Genomic DNA, 18728 nt, shown 5'->3' with positions numbered 1-18728 from the left:
CCCCGATCCTATTTTATAGCCAACATTAACTCTTTCTACTTCTTTTTTATTTTTTATTTTTAATTTAGCCATTATATATTTATAAGTTGCATCCTAAAATACACCATAGTTATCATAGCTCAACTCTTTAATGGAATCACCATTCTAACCTATATAAGTATGCACAATTGTTCAGAAAAGATGCAAAAATGCATAATATCCTGTTTGTTCTATTGCTTTTCTTAACGAATGAGTATTATTGATGAACGATTAGCAAGATGCTAGAATATACTTGAGGTTAATAACTTAAAATCTAAAGCATATCTCGTATTCTAACTTAAAAGTGCATATATATTATATTTTTTTATCAACAAATAACTACTTAGTTTTATTGACTCCATAATAACCTCCAACGAGCGTTGTTATCTTCTATTAACGATCTTTTCTTTCTTGTCTTTCATAAGACCTACAAAGTGAGCATGAATATCAATCTAGTAAGCATTTTAAACACCACAAAATAAGAAAAGTTAGCAGGTAATTCCATACTCTTTGATGAAAACTACTGTATTGATGGTAGTTTGGATCATTTAGTTACCAGGTTCCAAACCTTCCGCATCTTTGTATCCCACCAACATGTGCCTATCATCTTTAGCATCGAACCATAATTCACACGCACGATATCGACTCTTAACACCCTTTTTTACAAGTGCTTCTCTCGAAGATAACATGTTTATAGCTGCTCTCTATCGGAAGTTAAACTTCTTTGGTATGCAATTCACTCATTTCAATTTACAATCTTCTTAGACTTTCTTTTCTTTATAAGTTTTTGAATTATATTTCTAAGTGTAATCAGTAAAAGTACACTTATGACAGGCATGTCAATGCTAAATTCTTAGTTGTTTTCATTATTTATAGCTTGTCCACAGTTTTCTTTATTGGAATTGGTTGTCTCAATTTATAAATTACCTAACATATTCCTGAATATCGTATCTATTTAGGTTGTCTAAGAACTTAAAAATAGTTTTACATATGTGCGTGCGCGTTAAATAAGAATTTCTTATGCAATGATAAATAAGAATTTAAAAAGTGCACGGTGGTTCTAGCTAATGTATTGTTAGAACCCATGGTCCCAAATTTAAAATCACCACATATTGCATATGGTTTAGTTATTCCTAAAATAGTTTCCAAATGTACACGCGTTGTTAGATAAGAAATTCTGCATAGGGTGTTAAAAAAGAATTTCAAATGTGACAATGGTAACGCGTTATTAAAATTTGTGGTCTCAAAACTAAAATAGAACACATGTATATTTCAATATTGGTCATATTTGATTGTTAATATTATCATTTACCACAGCTATTCATTACTCCCTTATATTATTATTATTATTATTATTATCCTATGTGTCACACAAAGATGCATATGTTGTTAAAAACTAAAACCATAGTTATGATATGTAACAATAAATATCTTTTCAAAAAGAAAATAAAAGAAAAAACAACCTAACATTAGACCTTCAATTATACAGAAAATATCTTTGGATCCAAACTTGGTATAAATACAACTTGCTTTTATTTGTCTATTTAACAACTTTAATATTAAAATACACAATCTTAAACTATTTACCCTATTTTCCAACACATTTTAGGTTTGAAACTTCAAACTGTCCCAACACCAATACCTCCCCTGATAAGTGGGGGGAGAGAGAGAGATATCTTATGCTTTCATCAAAGAGATGCCTTCTTCAAACCTCTCTCTCATATTAACACTTCTACCACTAATAATAATAATAATAATCATCACCACCACCACCGTTGCCACCGCTACCTTCAAAGAAGCACCCAAATTCTACAACTCACCCAACTGCCCACCTGCCCATGACACATGCTCCGCCAATGCGGTCCATGTAGCCATGACCCTAGACGCCGCGTACCTCCGCGGCTCCATGGCGGCTATCCTCTCCGTCCTCCAACACTCCTCCTGCCCCGAAAACATTCATTTTCACTTCGTAGCATCTTCTTCCGCACACACCGACAATATCCAGCTCATAATATCCACCTCTTTCCCGTATCTAAGATTTAACGTGTATCGATTCGACGACTCGGCCGTATTAGGTCTCATCTCAACCTCCATCCGCTCCGCACTTGACTGCCCGCTTAACTACGCCCGCAACTACCTTGCGGACCTTTTACCCAAATGCATCAAAAAGGTTGTATACTTAGATTCCGACTTAATACTCATGGACGACATTGCGAAGTTATTCAATACTTCCTTCGGGGTGGACGCGGATCAAAAAGTACTCGCGGCACCCGAATACTGCAACGCGAACTTCACATCCTACTTCACTCCAACCTTCTGGTCAAACCCTTCACTCTCGGTCGCATTTTCGGACCGCAACGCGTGCTACTTCAACACCGGGGTTATGGTGATTGATTTAGTAAGATGGCGGGAAGGGGACTACACCACGAAGATTATCGAATGGATGGAGCTTCAGAAACGGATGCGGATATACGAATTGGGGTCGTTGCCGCCTTTTCTTTTGGTGTTTGCGGGTAAAATAGCGCAAGTGGATCATAGATGGAACCAGCATGGGTTAGGGGGGGATAATTTTGAAGGGCTGTGCCGGGATTTGCATCCCGGCCCGGTGAGTTTATTGCATTGGAGCGGGAAAGGGAAGCCGTGGGTTAGACTAGATCGGAACAAAGCGTGCCCGTTGGACGCGCTTTGGGCGCCTTATGATCTTTTGCAAACTTCAAATGTTCTTGAATCTTGAGGTACAATAATATATATAAACTAGTTGTCAACAATTTTCCCAAAATCATAAATCCTAGCCAATATATGTCTATGTATCTATGCCATGTTAAGTGTTTTGCCTTCGATCCATTGATGAGTCTAAAATCTAAACGAGTCGATGGGATTGTCGAGCTGATATTTTGGGGAAAATAATGTTTTGTACATTATGATGCCAAGAGATACGATACTAGGTTAGTGTTGTAACACATAGAAACTATGTGTCTGTGCTGTAAAAAAATGAAATCAAATTAATGCAAGATATATTAATATTCATCATTTGTTATGATGAAGCAATTAGAGATATAACTTCTTCAATTCTAGTTCCATAATTGTTTTTTTTGTTATAGGCAAAATATATATATATATATATATATATATATATATATAAATGCTCGGTTTTTTATTAGACAATTATATGCAACTTGATATGTGTGGTAATTAATTGTTCATTTTGACTCATAATTATTGGATAAGAAAATAGGAAACAAATCAAATAATGTAGAGCAGTAAAAGAATTACTAATGCTTTGAAAATGGATGCAAATGGAATTTTTCTGTAGGTATCATTCTTAAAATCAACAACTGAATTCGAAGTTTGTACATGTTTGAACACATTTTAATATTAGTTGACTGTTTATATAAAACTTAGTAACTCACCGTATGAACAAAGACTTTTCACCATGTTTTAAAGTAAAAAAAAGATTCACTTCAACTAATATACAAATATATAAGATGTTTACCATTTTGGAAGTAGAAAAACTACACGTTACAAAATTTTGAAATGATCGCATTTTGTTAAAAGTTAAATAAATAATTCACTTTATTTTGTTAAGAAAAAAATAAAAGAAATGGGTCCTTGCCCATGTGAAATACCGCGTATGGGCATATCTCCAAAGCTCCACTGACTAGTTTTTCTTTCGTCATGTAAGGTTCTAGATATATTTCGTTTGGAAATACTCATTTAAATAAAATAAATAAAATTTTGATTTTATTAAATATATATGTCAATTTTTAAAAGGAAAATTTACGATTTTATAATGTCTAGATAAAGTGATTATGTGATTATCCAAAGTCCAAACCCATGATTGATATGTTAAAAGGGCGTCGGTGGTAGCTTTTGTCTTTTTTCGAAAATAAGATACATAAATTATAAATAAAATGAAAGTAAGATGAGCGAACGAGGTATTGTGAAGTTGATAGCTACGGTGCACATGGTTAGCAATTAAGTAATTGGTAGCATGCACGTCAATACGTTCACATCACTACCTATTTCTATCTTTTCGTTTATGTCCTTGTTTTTTCATTACACATTGTATTTCGGGAATCAAGATTTTCATTATAAATCCATAAATATATGTTTTCTATGCCAAACAGATATATATAATGAATAATCATGCCAGTGATATCCAAATCATAAATCATTACCATGTAGTGGGTGATCATGTAGGTTTTCCTAAAAAATTACATTTTAGACACTGATGAAGCTTGGACGAAAATATCGAAGGAGCTTGCAAATTTTCGATCGAAAACAAGTAATTTTATTACGTATACAAATTTTCAGGCAACGAATTAATATACACTACTGCGTAAAAAATAGGGGGCAGAACCACCTTTGGCCGTCAATAAGCTACGTCCATACTTCTGGGGTTCAAGTATGAGAAAAGAAAATTTGTAAAAAAATGCATTTCAAGAACAAAAGTGTGTTTCCCTTTACTGTAAAAAAGAAAAAATATAAAAAATTGTTTGGTTGAATGTTTATCTTGTGGTGGCGGGAATTGAGAATAAAGTTCGTACGATTAAACAAAATAATTAAAACGTTAAAAGATTGATAACTCAATTTTGTAATTTGGGCAGGCTGATTGCACATGCTCGGAGAAATAATAAATGCAAGGGGACATGATTGAAGTTACTAATTTCTTAGCTACCATTTTGATTGACAAAATTAGGTAATAAAATCTTTTAAATCAATATAAAATTGGGCAACATGTGTGTTAATAATCTCATCCCACAACCAATAATAAAATCATGTCTTATACAAATTAGTAGGGTAAAAATCCACGTATTACCATCTATCTACACGGACTATAAACAACAAAATCCTAATATAAATACAATTTTAACTATTTCTAATGGAGGATATTGACGATTTTAATTTACATTGGGTAACCGAATAGTTAGTTTAAATTTATTCTTACTGTTTCGGTCAAAAATTGGCAAAGCAACTTTTGATCAAATTCGTGCGTGAGGTGAAGTGCTTGTTGATAATAAGATCGAACACAAAGATATGATTACGAGGGAAAAAACCCTTGATTATGATAATCTTCGTTTCGGTCAAGAGTTTACAACGTAATCTTTAGTCGAATCACTTCAGTTAAAGATTATGAACTTAACTTTTGGTCTTATTAACGCTTGATTATTATGATCTCCGGCACAAAAAACCCCCGGACGGTGAAAACTATCACCGTCAATATTATTAATAATAAAACCGGTGATTACAAAGGTTGGAGCTGATAAGTGATCGTGAGCTAAGTGATACAATGATTAACAGTAGCTAAACAAGTGAGTTGTGTGTGACCTAACGATACTATCAGCTCATATTTATAATAAGAGGATTACAACTGTTATTCCAATTATTCCGGAACCCTAGACTATTTCTTCAACAAGTCGTTGCTGCCCACGTTCTTTGTTGACGAAGTTCAAGTATCATTCCGTTGCAATCCACGTTCTTATAAACATATTTAACACGTGCTCTTATCTACAAAACAATCAGATAATATAGGACAATTGAATTAGTCAACGTACCTTCCTCAAAATAGCAGCTTAAGTCGTTATCCTTAAATTAGGCTCAATTCCGAGGATGAAAATCCGCACCCAACAATTGCCCCCAATTTTTACTGCGTGACAGCTGTAAAAATTTTGAATTTCAAAAACAATAATATATCTGCGATGTGAAATGACGTGTGCGGGAATCGAGGAGACTCTACAACCGCTTCTCTAGGTTATAATTAAAGCATTCCCAGTCTTCTACACCACAATCCTCTTCCGCCGGTTCATAATCAGGTTAGTTCTCGTCCCTTTTTTTCTTAATTTCTTGAAGTTTTTCTTCCGATCCACACAAAAATGAGGAAAAGAACACCTCGTGCGCCCAACCCTTTCTCTTTTGCAACCTCAATGATTTCATTGACCAAGCTCTCATTCCGGCCACCAACGAAGACCAGTGTCTTTTTACAGATTTAGATATTAGATTTCTAAAAGAGTTGGGTTTGCTACCTGCTGAAACTGTCATTAGGCCATATGATCTCAAAGTCAAGGCTGACTTTTCTTCTAAAACCTGGACTTGTTTTTTTTATTCCCCCTTTTCGATTGGCCTTTCATACCCGTTTTCCCCGATTATCAAAGAGTTTTTTGACGTCACCGGGTTCTCATATTCTCAAATCATGCCGATGGTATGGAGGGTTCTGGCTACAGTGGATCGACTGAACAAAACCCATGGGTTGTCCATAGGCGTTCCTGAAATAGCAGCGACTTATAATCTCCGGACTCACAGATCTTTCCGCTACTGTCTCCAGTCTAAATCTAGCCGTCTTTATATGATTCCCAAAGTGTCTAGTAATGACCCGGATTGGAAGAAACATTTCTTTATCGTTCGTCATGATTCTATTCCCGATGTGATGAACTTGCCTACTAAATGGGTTCATAAGGGTAGGAAATTTGTAGGATAAAACTTATTTTTGCAAATGATTCATCTTAACATGGTTTGTTTTTTTTTTGACAGTTGTGTTTGAGGATTTGATAAAACTTAGGAAGGATACGAAGAAAAGGCTTAAAGCGTTATTTAAGATTCCAGCAGAGGAAAAGGAGTTTTGGTTAGAGGAAGAAACAGGAGAAACGAGTGTGATCGCTGCAAAACCCGCTGAGAGCATGAATTCTGGTAAGTGTTTTGGGGATATTAGGTTTTCTAGAGATTATGTTATCTTGAAATTAACTTGATAAATCATTGTATAGGGATGCCGAAGCCAAAGTCTTTTAGCTTAGTTGATTTGGATGACCTCATTGAGGATAGAATTGTGGTGAAACAAGAACACTCCAAGACACTTTTCCCTTCGGTGAGAATTCCAACTACTCGCCAAAAAAGTGCTGCACAGAAGAAGAGGAAAGCCACCACTTCGGCCGAGACCGAGCCCTTTGCTGATATGACCACCACTGATGCTGTAGAGAAGCTTCAAGCTCTTGCTAACTTTCTCGGAACAGTAAGTATTTTTGTTTATCCTGAAAATAGTAATTTGCAGAAAAATTAATATTAATTTGGGAATAACAGAAAACCGAAAGTTACCGTCATATATCCCAAGATGCTGAATTGTCCAAGAGAGAGGCTGAAGCCAAGCTCGCCGATCTTCTACAAGCTGTTGACACCAAGGACAAGCTGCTCAAAAAGAAGGACAAAGAGATTTCGTATCTCAAAGCCTCATTCGAGTTGGAGAAGACCGAGTTCTTTAAGGAGACCAAAAAGTGTGCAGCCGCCAGCATTCTGGAGTCGATGATCAAGATGTCAGAGGAAGCGCAAGCGAAAGGTCATGTGATGGATTCTTGGAATTCTGTAGCTTGGAAGAAAAAGCTCAAGATGCTAAGGGGGGAGAAGCTTGTAGAGGATGAGACGGCTGGGACTTCGGAGGTGATCAAGGATGCTGGAGCTAGTGAGAATGTGAAGGAGACTAAGGCTGGGGAGGCGACGGATTTGGAGAAGAAGGAAGGCGACAATGCTGAAGGTGGGAAGGTTTGAACCTAGTTTCCAGGTTGTTTTTATGTGTTTTCAATGGTTGTTCTGAACAATTTCTATTTTGGTTATATAAGGATAATGTAATAAGCTTAGGATAATGGTTTGGGTGGAGGGATCCTGGTTCAGGACGAAACCCAAATCGTCTTTTATTTTCTGCTTTAGAACAATTATGATAGTTCGGGTGGATGGGCTCCGTTTTGAGTGAAACCCGGACTATCTTTTTCTGCATTATAATATCAGTACAACCTTTTATGACTTATATTGGCATGCTTTCACTTTTTCCGTTTTCAGAAAAATCTAAGTTTCATGAAAAATCTCCTAGCAATAGTTTAAGTTTTACCAATAAACCAATATCAAGTCATAAACTTTAAATAAGATAAAATATTTGTAAATAGTAAATTACACCAGAACCGTGTATCAATTAACCTGGAAATTGTCTAGACCGTCCTATCCTCGCAATAAGATCGTTGTTTAGAATATTCTTTTTAATCCTGGGGATATAGCAATAGAATTGTAATATTAGTATTATCCTACTAATACCTTTTTAGAAATTCTGGCGACAGGGCCTAAATAAACTGGCGACAAGGCCCTTTAGAATAGATGAAAAATCTCTTAAACCATTAGAAACGAACTTGCGACAAGGCCTTTTAGAAGAGATGAAAATCTCTTAAACCTTAGGAATGAACTGGTGTCAAGGCCCTCTAGAAGAGACGAAAATCTCATAAACCTTAGATTATGGTACGTCTACCATAAACTTGTGATTCAAACCAATAGCTGAGGATAACAAGTCACTATATTTCATGTGCTGGCCCCACCTCTCGAACTAAGGCCGAATAAATCATGCGCTACAGGCATCTTAAGAAGAGATGAAGATCCCTTAAACCTCACGATTCAAACCAATAGCTGAGGATAACGAGGTAACAAGTCACTATATTTCATGTGCTAGCCCCGCCTCTCAAACTAAGGTTGAATAAACGTGCTCTACAGGCGATTTTAAGAAGAGATGAAGATCCCTTAAACCTTATAAGAGGTGAAAACCCCTTATACCTTAGGAATAAGCTGGCGACAAGGCCTTTAGAAACTGGCAACGAAGGCTCAAGTTAACTTCATTCTCTCATATCTACAAAACAGTCAACTCTAAGTGAGGGGTGGGTGTTAGCCTTGCTAACACCCCTCCGATGCTTAAGTCAGTACCATGTTTAAAGAATAATAATATTAAAAAATAAATAAAAGTATAAGTTTGAGTACATACCTTGACTGTTTAGTATAACAGTTATACTCGGGATAGAAGTCTTACATGAAATATTTTTTTAGATGTATAGCATTTCAAGCCCTTGGTAGTAAGTCACCATCCAAAGTAGATAATTTGTATGCCCCCTTTCTTGCTTCCGAATCGATCAGGTAAGGACCTTCCCACTTTGGTGCGAGCTTCCCATCCGTAGGATTGGTAGTATTTTGAAAAGCTTTTCGGAGAACCAAATCCCCTTCTTGAAACCTTCGAACTCTGATATTCTTGTTGTAGGACTTTGCTATCTTCTGTTGATAAGAAGCCATTCAAATCTTTGTTAAATCCCGGAGTTCTTCTACCGCATCTAGATCTTCAAGTAGACTTCGAATGTTATCTTCGGGATTTTGATGAAAGACTCTGGCCGTCGGGATAACCATCTCTGTGGGGATAACTGTTTCAGCTCCAAACACTAATGAGAAAGGAGTCTGACCAGTAGCATTCTTCGAAGTGGTTCTATCTGCCCAAAGAACGAAAGGTAGTTCCTCGGCCCACTTTCCTTTCTTAGACCCCAACTTTTTCTTCAGGTTATTGATGATGATTTTGTTGCTTGATTCGGCCTGTCCATTAGCTTGAGGATGGACAGGTGTTGATGTGATCATCTTGATTCCCCAACTGACACAGAAGTTAGTTGTTCTCTCGCTGATGAATTGCGAGCCATTGTCACATACTATCTCTGCTGGAATCCCAAATCTGGTCAGGATATTGCGCTTGATGAATGAGATAACTTCTTTTTCTCTGACTTGAACAAAGGCTTCTACTTCGATCCACTTCGAGAAGTAATCTGTCATAGCCAGCATAAAGACTTTTCCTCCTGGAGCTCTTGGTAGTTTCCCCACGATATTCATTCCCCACTTCATGAAAGGCCAAGGGGATATAATAGGATATAATGGTTCTGCTGGCTGGTGCAAAATGTTGCTATGTCTCTAGCATGTATCACATTTATGAGAATAATTCATAGCATCCCTCTTCATCGTTGGCCAGAAATACCCCGTCCTCAGGATTTTGGAGAATAGTGCTCTGCCCCCAGTGTGATTCCCACAATCTCCATCATGGATATCCTGAAGAACTTCTTGAGCTTCTGCCTTCTCCAAGCACCTGATATATGGTCCTGCAAGAGATTTTCTGTATAATATATCATTCATTATAGTATATGGGATTACCTTTGTGTGAAAAACTCTTGGGTTTTCATCCTTGGGGATAACTCCATCTTGAATATATTTCCTGTTCGGGATAATCCAAGAATTTTCATTATCATCAGGATTCGTGACCCCCATATCTTTACCATATTCTGATATTTTTCATTGACACCTTGCTCTTCTATTGCTGGGCTCAGGATATGTATGATAGGAATCTTGACACCTTCCGGTAATATGAAGGATGAAGCTAAGTATGCTAGGGCATCTGCTTCGACATTCTCTTCTCTAGGTAGCTATGAAATATCAAACATTTCGAAACACTTTCCTAGTTTTTTGACTAGCTCTAGATATATTTCATTAGTCTTTCTCCCCTAACAGTGTATGAACCATTAAAATGATTAGTTAATAATAATGAATCAACATGTACTTGAATAAACCTGATTTTCATGTGGATTGCTAGTTGTAATCCTGCTATCGAAGCTTCATATTCTGCCTCATTATTTGTGGCTTGAAATCCGCAGGCTATGGATTGCGGTATAATGTCCCCCTGTGGCGATTTCAGCAGAATCCCAAGACCTGTTCCTCTAACATTTGAAGCACCATCAGTGTATAGAGTCCACTTATCTTTGGTTTCTTCAAGTTGCTGGACTTCCAAGTCTGCCTTTACTTTAAGTTCACTAGTGAAATCAGCCACAAAGTCTGCTAATGCCTGGGATTTGATAGCAGTCCTAGGTTCATATGTTATATCATATGCACTTAGCTTTACTGCCCATTTTGCCATTCTACCTGACATTTCTGGTTTTCTTAAAACAGACTTAATAGGATAATTAGTTTTAACACATATAGGGTGAGTTTCAAAATAATGTCTAAGTTTAGTAGATGCCATAATAAGTGCTAAAATTAATTTCTCAAGATAAGAATACCTGGTTTCAGCATCCAAAAGACTTTTACTTATATAATATATTGGATGTTGTTGACCTTCGAGATCCTTAGCCAGAACTGCACTTATAGCATTATTTGATACAACAAGATATAGAGATAGAGATTCACCTTCCTCGGGTTTTACCAGTAGAGGAGCAGAAGAAAGATAAGCTTTTAAGGATGATAAAGCTTCCTCATGCTTACTGGTCCACTCGAACCTCTTGTTTTTCTTCAGGATATCATAAAATTCTTTGCACTTTTCTGAGGATTTGGATGTGAATCTGTTGAGCGCCGCTATCCTGCCTGTTAGTCTTTGAACATCCTTGACTGATTCTGAGGATTTCAGATTCAGGATAGCTTGTATATGCTCCGGACTTGCCTCTATCCCCCATTTGGTGACCATGTATCCCAAGAATTTGCCGGCCTTCACTCCGAAATGGCATTTTGAAGGATTTAGCTTCATGTTGTATTTGTCGAGGATATCGAATGCGGTATTGAGATCTTGGAGGTGATCTTCAGCTTTCTTGGACTTCACCACCATATCATCAATATAGACCTCCATCGCGTCCCCCAGTTGCTCTTTGAACATCATGTTAACTAACCTCTGATAGGTTGCACCTGCATTTCTAAGTCCAAAAGGCATAGCAATATAACAATAAATACCTGTGGGAGTCATGAAGGCAGTATCTTCCTGATCCGAGGGCTCCATCTGGATTTGCTGAAATCCTGAGGATGCATCCATAAATGTTAGCATCTCGTGACCGGCTATAGCGTCTACCATCGAATCAATCTGTGGTAGAAGGAATGGATCTTTAGGACAAGCCTTATTCAAGTCTTTGAAGTCTACATAAACTCTCCATTTGCCGTTATTTTTCTATACAACCACCACATTTGCTATCCATCGGGGATATTGAACTTCCCTAATCATTTTTGCCTTCAAGAGTCTTTCTACTTCTTCTTGAATAATTATGTTTCTTTCAGGTGCAAATTTTCTTCTTTTTTGATGGATTGGCCTGAAAGAATTATCAATTCCAAGTTTATGTGTTATAATGTCTTTGAAAATACCTGTCATATCTTCATGTTTCCATGCAAATGTTGACAGCCTTGATTTGAGGAAATCGAGCAATTTCGACTCAATATCCTCAGGAATGCTAGTTCCTATCAGCACTTTGACTTCAGGATCCTCAGAATAAAGAGGTACTTCTTTAATTTCTTTTTCCCTGGCCTCCATTACGCCTCGTGCTGGCTTCTGTAATTGCTAAGCCTGCTGGGGTTTGGCAGTACACTTCATGAAAGAGGTGTAGTAATTCTTGGCGTCTTGTTGGTCACTGATGATTTTGATAACTCCCCACGAACTTGGGAGTTTCACACATTGATGATAAATGGAGGGAACTGCTTTCATCTCGTGTATCCAGGGCCTGCCTAATATAATATTGCAACAAGATAAACAGTCAATAACACAAAATTTTTGCATTTTATTTACCCATTCGACATATATTGGGAGCTTAATCTCCCCAATAGGTGCTTCATCAACATCCTATATATCACATAGTGTGCTTTAAATAATCGTATGTAGCTTTGAGTGTGTCATTCTTTTCATACAAATAGGGACGCCTACCATTTTTTTTGTCAAGACTGGACATAAGTATAACGTTATCGGCAGTAGGGATGGCAACGGGCTGGGTTCGTGCCAACTGCCGAGTATCGATAATCCCATGCCCATACCCATACCCTTTTGTAAACCGTGCCCCCACCCCCATTGATGATGGAAAGTGATGGGGTGAGGTGGCACACCCCCATTAGGTGTTGCAAGTGATTGGTGTGAAACCACCCCCACCCCCTATTACAAATATAAATGTGTAAATACAAAAGTAGTTAAAAAGTGTTAAATTAACCATTTCTTAAGATGGTCCTTCTTCTTCTTTAAGAGAAAACATATAATTAATAAATAAACGAGAAAAGGGCAACCTCTAAATATTTTTCCATGTTTTTCAAGCTTCGTAATCTTCTTGAGCTAATCATCCCCATGATCGATTTTCTTTCTGGCTTCCTCTCTCACTTTCTAAATATCAATTTTTTTTTATTATTTTTTTTTGCCATGAAAGAGATTTTTTTTTTTAAATTATAACCCAATTTTCTTATTGGCTCATTTTATATTTCATAGAAACATCCAAACGATTTACAATGAAGTGGCAGGTAAGCGGGCAACAAGCTGCGCCGCACCCCCATTTTGGATAGCAAACCCAATCCGACTAAAAACAAAGTTTTGATTCTTATGGGTTGATACGTTACCATTATCGTTACCAACATACGTAACTTTATCCCCACCGCACTCAAGATGGAGAAGATCAACACACATCTTGGGTAGAAATATTCAAGATTCATCGTAACGCTTTCAAGTTCTTGATCACATTCTACCCACTACCACCTAACTGATCCTCATCTCTTTCTTTCACATACCGCTCAATGACATATGGCCTTGCATCAATATTATCGCCTCCCATAAATCACACGAATCTAAAAGACTCCTTAACCAAATAACCATTGCTCAGGCTTAACAAGCGCTAGTAAAATCCTCAGCATTTAAATGATAATTTTCTCTAAATATCCAATTTAATTAAATCATCTTTCCCTCGTAGATAAACTTATAAACAAATATTTATGACATGGTAACTATTATCCCTGCATTCATTTAAAAACTCTCATATAAATATAGTCTAAACACTACATTTCTTATTCATGTTCAATTAAACAATACTTTTTTATATTTTTATAATTACAATTTTCTCTTTCATCTACTCATAACTAATTCAACAAATATTAAGAAATAAATATGAACAAACAAAGTTTTCCAAATTTACAAAAAAACATTACTTTTTTTCTCTACACCTTATAATTTTCACTCACAATCACTCATAATTCCATCTTATAATTTACAAAACTCTCTCATATAATTTTAAGGGATGGGTTGAAAATGCTCTAAGTGGTTTTGAAAAATGCAAATACACTTAGGGCGCGTTCGTTTTACGGAATGGAATTGGAATTGGAATTGGAATTTGCATAGGATTTGGAATTTGAAGGAATTGGATTTGGAATCTGAACATTCCAATAGGAATTGGAATTGGTGGGAATTGAAATCCAAATACATTCTTAATGTGTTCGTTTGACAAATGAATAGTAATCAAGAAGTTTTTGTTTTTTTTTTTGTTTTTTTTAACGGTGAAAACATTTTAGTTTTTTTAGATTTTTTGTTTATTATTTATATTTTACGTTATGATTTTTTTATTATTTTTTTGAATTTTTTTATGGGTTTTCTATTAAGATAAAAAACCCCTCAAAAAATAATTCAAAAATAATAATAAAAAATTAATAACTCAAATATAAATTAATAACAAAAAAAGTAAAAAAAATTATAATGTTTTATTCGTCGTCCTCGTTAAAAAAAACCTCGAGATAAGATTCCAATGAATTCCTCCACATGTTGGGAGGATTTGAAATCCTGTATTTTAAGGAATTTGAAGGAATTGAATTCTAATTCCAATTCCAATTCCAATTCTTTGAACCGAACACACTAAAATGGAATTAAGATTCCAATTCCAACGACACGAACACGTCATGCCATGGGATTTTAATTCCAATTCCTTTGAATTCCCACGAATTCTGTGAAACGAACAAGCCCTTAGCATATGCTGAGGGATTAAAATTGTAGACAAATATACAGTTGAAGGACAAATTTGGTTATTTACTATATCAATAGCAATAAATAGTAATCAACGTTGAATCTAGCGTCTTTCTTTTGACTAGAATTTGGAAAGCAACTATTAGCAGGGAGTAGGGACCATGGATATTAGATAGGTGGTGAGTGCCGACACTTAATGCATGGAGAGAGAGACCTCTAATCATGTTTAGTTTCATCACAATCACATTACAAAGCTAAACAATCGGTTCCAAGTAGAGGTGTTATTGGATTTTACTTTCGTTCGGGTTTTTCGGATCGGGTTCTTCGGGTTTGAAAAATTTATTTCGAGTACTCGTATCCGAACCTAATCTCCTTCGGGTTATTCGGTTTCGGGTTTTATGAGTACGGGTTAATCGGGTTTCAAGTATTTGAACTTAAACACTAAAAAGTTATATATATGCTAAAATTCAAGCAAATATATCATCTTCAAATTTTAACTAGCATAAGCAAATAATAACCCGCATAATCCAATCGAAAGAGTCTAGAATAGTTCGATTGACAGAATGAATAATTGGTCGACTGATGCACTGAGCTAAATAGATAGTCATCTAATCCCTGGAATTAAAGAATGTTGGAATAGTAATCGATAGATGAGTTGGAACCAGAACAAAATAGGCGACTTGAAAAAGGAACTTGATACGTTGCGATATTCATTGAATAGGCTAAAGTGGGAGATATGAGAACTGAATAGAATACTTAGTCAAAGGGGCTATTTGGGTTTTTCGGGTGTACTTGAAACTCATTAAAATATACTTGGTACTCGACTCGTATTAGTTCGGGTTGTACCCGGGTTCTGGTTTCGTGGGTACGGGTTAATTGTTATTCTAGTCAGGGTTCGGGTTATAGTTAAAAATGATAGCCCTAGTTCCAAGTAAGCACCCACCGTCAATTATGTCCAGATTTTTTCCCCTCAACAATCAAAACTGGTTCTGGAATCGTCCGAAAAATGAGTCCTCTCTCTTTCATTCACTCACAAAACTTGTTCTTAAATGCTTTTCACATGAATTCTACTATGCCCACTTTTCTCAAAATTAAAATAAAATAAAACAAAACTCTCAAAATCAACTATTTGAATGGTTTAATTGTTAAACCATCTGCATCATTTTCGACAATAACATGAAATGCCAACTACCTGCACGCAATAACGTGAAATTTGATCTAGCTAACAAATCATTGACGTCTTTATCTTATACTTTTAATATATATTTTTTCTAACAATCTGTTATTATGCACTTATCATATCAACATATCATCAGATTTTATGTCTACTTTAATAATTAGTTATTTATCATAGTATTAGTAAAGTAATTGGGCTTCCAATAATATTATACAAGCAAATAAAACAAATTACATTTAAATATTAAATGCCAAACTTAAATAAAATGTTAATTTTATAATTATAAACTATAAAGTATTAACTTCAAAAGAACAATATGTTCACCTGACATTCAGTTGCTTTGTTTTAGAAGTAAATGAGCCTACGATTTTTAACTAGAGACTTATAGTACATCTTATCATAAAATACATACTCTCTTTTTTTTTTCTTCTTTTCCTTTTTGGTTGTAATTTATTAACATATTTTGTGCTTAATTTTGAAGGGTGTATCATGATGCTTGTGAACATTTTGTTGGTTTAATAATGTATTCTGATGGTCAATTGGTTGTTATTTATTTGAAAAATAATTATGATGGAAAGTGGCATTAGATATGGCATGATATACGCATACATGCGACACTCATAAATGAAGGTTTATTAGAAACTAAGCAAGATTCAAGTAGTAGATTATCAGAGAGATAGCATTTCAAATCATACATAATAAAAGCATATATAATAATTAAAAAAACAAAACTTTTTATAAATATACATATATATCTAACTATCTATATAATTGTCTACTATAAAATCCTATGTTTCACTCTCACATTGCTCCTCACCCCTTCTAAAGCCACCATATTGCTTGATTTCTAAATAGAGAGCTCTTATTAATTTACTCTTATAAAATTCGCGTGTTAGACAAGATATTATTCCATATTTAAATATGTCTAATTGTATAGGGTCTAGTTTGTATTATTCAAATCTATATATATCTTGTAATCTCCTTATTATTATTTACAATAACAATTATCATTCCCTCTAATTAACGTGGTATCACAGCCAATTATTCCTAACCCTAATTTCTGCAGCACAAACCTGCCGGCCCTACCTCTATTTTTTTTCCTGATCACAGATTAGTAGCCTTGCTGCTGTCTTCCTCCGCTGTACCACCCCTCCAATCTTCCTCTTTCTTTCTTTTTCTAAAACCAATTACCTATGGCCACCCTCACTGCTTTTAATCAAAAAGAAAAAGCAGTCCACAACTCCCACAAGTTTGGATTTACTCTCAACTCCGATAACTACAGCTCCTGGTTATTGGTTATTCACCCGTTCTTTGTCACCAATAATCTTTTTGGTTATATTGACGGAACTATACCCTGCCCTCCAACCACCATAACTGTTCTTGTTTCTGCAGACCCTCCCAAAGATAATGCACCTGCACCACCACCCGAATCCCAACCCAATCCACAGTACCCAATCTGGCTTTCCAACGATGCACGCGTTCGGATGCTCCTTATCTCCACTATCTCTGAGGGTGCTTTACATCATGCCAGAGGCACTCTTACTGCCCGTGACCTTTGGCTTGCCCTAGAGCGGGCCTTTGCACCTCACACTTCCTCCCGAGAATATACCTTAAAAACACAACTATTAAGGATTGAGATGAAGGCTGATGAAACCCCTACAGCATACCTCCAACGTGCACAAGAATATGCCTCTGCCCTAGCTAATATTGGCGAACCCTTAAAAGAAAAAGACCTTGTTATAATGGTTATTTCTTGCCTACGTGACGAATACCATGGCGTTAAGACCACGGCCCTTACTCGTCAATTTGCTTACAATGAACTTCATGCCGTGATTGTTGATCACGACTATATGCTTAAACGTTCTGCCCCAATTGTTCCACCTACTCAAGCATTCTCAGCCATGGCTCCATCTTCGGCTAAACCCACCAGAGGCAGCCCTACACAGCCATCAGATGCGGCTGTTCAGGCGGTTCAACAATTGGCGGCCCAACTTGGTGTGCAACTTCAGTTGCTATCTCATCCCCAAGCCTTCTACACTAACCGATCCGGCAACAATCGCTTCAACAATCGGTAGGGTAACAGTCGTGGACGTGGTAGCTCTAATCGCTCGGGTGGCCCTAGTGGTGGAAATCGCAGTCAATTCAGTTGGGCATCAAATCAGAACGTAGTTTATGGATCCTGTCATAGGTGTGGCATAGGGCATCTCCCCACTAACTGTCCTAATCGGGACCCAGCTACTGTTCGCCCAAGACAGCAGCCATCGGCTAATTTTGCAGATACCAGGTCATATGCTTATTCTTCTTGGCTCCCGGACACGGGCTCTAGTCATCATGTTGCCCCAGATCTCTCTAGTTTCGAGCATTCTGATGCATATCATGGCGGTGACAACCTCCATGTTGGCAATGGTAAGGGTCTACCAATTTTACATATTGGCTCATCCAAATTTAATTCCCCAAACCGTACCTTTAATCTTACCAATATTCTACATGTTCCTGAAATTAAACAAAACCTCCTTTCTGTTCAAAAATTTTGTCGTGATAATTATGCTTATTTTGAATTTCACGATTCTTTCTTTTCTGTGAAGGACAAGTCTACACACACTACCCTCCTCACGGGTCCAAGTAATGATGGGCTCTACTCGCTTCGGCTTCCAAGACAAAAAGTTGTTTCTAAAACTGCCTTTTCTACTCATCGTGCTTCCTCCAACATTTGGCATCAAAGATTGGGACATCCTCATCCTCAGCTTTTGAAGTCAATGTTGTCATTTTATCATTTACCTTTAAATAACAATAATTGTTCTGTTTCTTTTTGTGAACCTTGTTCTATTGGAAAATCATCAAAATTACATTTGTTATCTTCTACTTTTAAAAGTACACATATTTTAGATTTGCTTATTTGTGACGTCTGGGGACCCGGCTCGATTCCATCTAGTGAGGGTCACAATTATTTTCTTTTGTGTGTAGATCACTTTTCCAAAT

The 18728-nt window shown here is 36.4% G+C and overlaps 1 pseudogene; it reads left to right on the top strand.

Moving 5' to 3' along the window:
- Positions 1–1692: 1692 nt before the first annotated feature.
- On the top strand, positions 1693–3045 carry LOC143595783 (putative galacturonosyltransferase-like 1 pseudogene; annotated as a pseudogene).
- The last annotated feature ends 15683 nt before the right edge of the window (positions 3046–18728 follow it).

This window comes from Bidens hawaiensis, unplaced genomic scaffold, assembly GCF_021521415.1.
Source record: "Bidens hawaiensis isolate Kalapana, Puna unplaced genomic scaffold, B.hawaiensis_p1.1 tig00001721_1, whole genome shotgun sequence".
In the NCBI taxonomy this organism is placed as follows: Eukaryota; Viridiplantae; Streptophyta; class Magnoliopsida; order Asterales; family Asteraceae; genus Bidens; species Bidens hawaiensis.
Note: the sequence above shows the minus strand (reverse complement) of the source record. Positions and strands in the feature narration are given on the sequence as shown.